General features: G+C 40.2%; 1 pseudogene; it reads right to left on the reverse strand.

Annotated features, from left to right (window-relative positions):
- LOC103931624 lies at nt 1–3,795 on the reverse strand (annotated as a pseudogene).

Here is a 3,795-nt window from a genome sequence, read left to right on the forward strand (position 1 = left end):
TTAATTAGTCTCTAGCCGGTAAGTTGGTACGGCGAGCAAGTGTTGGGCTTTTGACAGCGCCATGCCGAACGTCTCAGCCATGTCCACGTCTTCAAGTAGGAGGCCGCTCGGGAGGTGTTAGATCCCACATCGTCCAGGGGAGAGGATCCTCTATACCTTTTATGTATATGCCCACCTCCATATAGCACGAGGCCTTTTGGGAGCTCACTGGCTTCGGATTCCATCTGAACTCCAAAGTTAAGCGAATTCAGGCAAGAGCATTCCCAAGATGGGTGATCCACTGGGAAGTTCTCGTGTGAGTTCCCAGAAACAAAACCGTGAGGGCGTGGTCAGGGCCCAAAGCAGACAATATCTTGCTACAGCGGAGTCGAGTCGGGATATGGTGGAGCCCAGGTAGGGATGTGATAGGAGGTCCCAGTTGAAGCAGTGGACCAAGTTCGCCAAAGCCAGCGAACTATGGTTAGCCCTAACTATATACCAGGGCACCCTCTTCGCCCAGACCCGAAAGGTCGAAGCTGGAAGTCATGTCCCAGGACGTCAACGTTGCTATTTATAAACCTTTCAGGGTAAAATTGTTGCACATTATCCGACCAAACATTGGGATCTCTCCTAATAGCCCAAGTGTTTATTAGGATTCTCGATTTCTTAGGTATGTAATATTCATCGATTGTAATGCCCTGCATGGATTCATGAGGGATTAGTAACAGTCCAGCTGGGTGTAGTCTAAAGCTCTCAATAACCAACATATTTAAGTAACTCAACCTTGGTAAATTGTTCTCTTCCACCATATGGTTCATCCCGATCACAGTTCGAAGCTCTTGTTGGAGATGCTTCATTACCCTTGGGTGTCTCAAGAGTTCTGTGAGGCTCCAAACGATTGCGTTAGATGAAATGTCGAAGGCACCCGTAATCATGTCGATTAAGATGGCTTTCACATTTGTTCGGTCAATCATGTAGGCTTGCTTGTCTTTAGGGTTTAATGATTAATTCATTAGTGAGAGCAGCACGTCCACAAAGTCTTTATGATGACGATACTGGAATTGCCCACTCTTAGAAACCTGTTCATGTTCTCCAATTATCTTTTCGAAAAGTTGGTCGACTGTCACCGTAGTTCTCTTTGCGCGTTTGGTTAATCCCTGAGATGAAGAAAAGTTGGTCTTGTGATATGACTAGCCGTAGCTATTAGACGAGAGACTGAAATGAAAACTAACTTTTATCCACATTATCACTCAATATTAATGACATCATCACTTAATACTGGAATATCATCACTTTACTCTTAGTGTCACAACGGATGTTTAATTTTCAAAACATTAGGTAATTATTTAGAATATTTAAAAAGTTGAGGACAATTTGGAATCATCTCTAAGGGTGCGTTTGTTTGCGCTCGCTAGCATTCACTGGACTGGATTAGATTAAGTGGGAATGTAGTCCCGTGTTTGTTCCACGCCGGGACAAGCTTTAATAAGACTCGTCCCGACTAACCAAGACTAAGGGCTTTGCTAGAGGGTCTTAGCAAGACCCCCCGAAATCGGCCGGATTGCTAAAACCAACTCCTTGGTTGCCCCTCTCTACTTGTTCCTTGCAAAATTTGAAACCCATATCCCATGTACCAACTCTGCTTTGCTTCGCCCCTTTCACTTACCATTTTCAAACCTAAATCCTTCAAAATTCGAAGACAAAAAAGGCAAAAAATTATGCACACTTGCCATTCTCAAAACCAGATCCAAACCCAAAAGTCAATACAAAAATGCAAAAACAAAAAGCAAAAACAAAATCCATGTGCTTATGAAACGCATAGCAGTCGTCCAATCACACATGCGTAAGAGTCGTTCTAATTACACATACACTCCAGACTCCCTAATCGCAGACCATCATCATTGACACCGAAGAAGCAGAACGATGAGTACCCATATGACTCAAACTTTGATATGGGTTCTGATTTGCTAATTGCATCTTAGAGATATTAGAAAAAAAAAAGAAAAAAGGGAGATGAACGGAGAAAATAGGAAGAAAAAGGTGGAGATGAAAAGGGAGAGGGATAAACAAAAAGAGGGATTAGGACGGACAAACTTAGGGAGAAACAAAGGGAGTGAGGAGGAACAAGAGGGAGAGGATGGAGCAAAATTATGAAGGGTAAGGGAAATGAACAGAAAAGAAATAGGAAAGGACTAGGGAGGATTCTAGAATGATAAAATATAGACAAAAGTAAGAATAAAATAATAATAAAATGAATTAATAATATAAAATAATAATTATAGTGAATTAAATAATATAATATTAGAATTTGTTATTGTTTTTTATTCTTAGTCCAACACTACACCAAACACTTCACTAAGTTAGTCCAACTTAGTATAGTCTAATTTAGTCCAGCTTAGTCCCCAAAGCTAATCCGGTCCGAGATAGTTCGACGCAACAAATGCACCTTAAGAGTACGTTAATGAACACTTAAGTAATAATCCAATCATCAACTTTTATGACATTTTGAGTACAAAATTTTATCTACAAATGTAGTCTCTCTAGCATTACCCCACATCTAACGGTTTGGTAGTTGTGCGTAATTAACCTTCAATAAAAGACATATATCATTGGCTAAATATACAAGGTCCTAAATGAAGTTATGCATTAGTTGGGTAGCGGATTGAAGCTTAACTCCTAGACGGACTAAGCAAATTTAAGTAAACTTATTGTATATAGTATAGATAAATGCATGTTTATACTTAAAAAAATACATAATTGTATTGAGATACATAATGAGGGTTCATCCAAGTACCTCTTACAATATATTAAAAACAATAAAATGCAAAATGAAAGTCATATATTTTCTGTAAAAGTGAGAGTCGCGACTTAAGTGGGTGCCTAAGCGGGTCTAGGCGGGCTTCTAGACTTGTTTATGCGAACCCTAGGGATTAATCGGAGCAGTGGTCAGCCACCTACCGCTTAGGCGGTGCTACACGGAAATTTTTAGAACAATGTAAATATATAGTCCTTTCATCTACGACATTAGAAATATTTAGGATAACAATTAAGCTGGTAAAGACTAAAGAGAAATATTTTTACCTGAAGATCAAATGGACTAAGGAAAGGCACATAATCACCAATATTAAATGACCCTATCAAGGACACAATCTTCTCAACAATTCCCTTGACATCAAACAAATCATCATTTTTGCTCCCTAATATCATCCTGTTTATTATGTTCTCTACTAGCTCACCAACCTTAATTATTACTCATATCCACCACCTCACCTACCTTTACAGCCTTCTTAAGCGACTAAACCAACAACCCCACTTCCTCCCTTCTCAACGGAGAAAATGACTCAATTTTTTACAGACAAAAAAGCTACTGGGTGCAAAGCTTCCTTGCTTGCCGCCAATATGGACCATAGTCAGTTAGGGCCATGCCTTTTTGCCCATAGGATAAATAATCACAGACTTGGAGCGTAGGGCGGCTAGCGAAAACGTTGTCGTGGGTTTTCAAGAATAGCTCTGCAGCTTTGGGGGATGAAACCACTACGGTGGGTACGAAGCCTAGGTGTAGAGACATTATAGGGCCATATTTTTCAGCCAAGTGTTGGTGGCTACGGTAGGGAAAGTTTCCTAGTATATGAAGATTACAATGATTGGTAGTGATGTAGGCCCATATTGCCAATTGGTTTTTTGATTGGAAGGAGGGACCTTGCATAGGCTTATAAAAGGTTGAGTTATTTCCCATATTGCCAATTGATTTTTTGATTGAACCCCAGCTTTCTTCATGGTAAGCAGGTTGTCCCATGTCTGAAGCCAAACGTCCAT

This window comes from the organism of the source record quoted next, unplaced genomic scaffold (genome assembly GCF_019419815.1).
Source record: "Pyrus x bretschneideri cultivar Hongxiangsu unplaced genomic scaffold, Pyrus_bretschneideri_v1 Contig27, whole genome shotgun sequence".
Taxonomy (NCBI): Eukaryota; Viridiplantae; Streptophyta; class Magnoliopsida; order Rosales; family Rosaceae; genus Pyrus; species Pyrus x bretschneideri.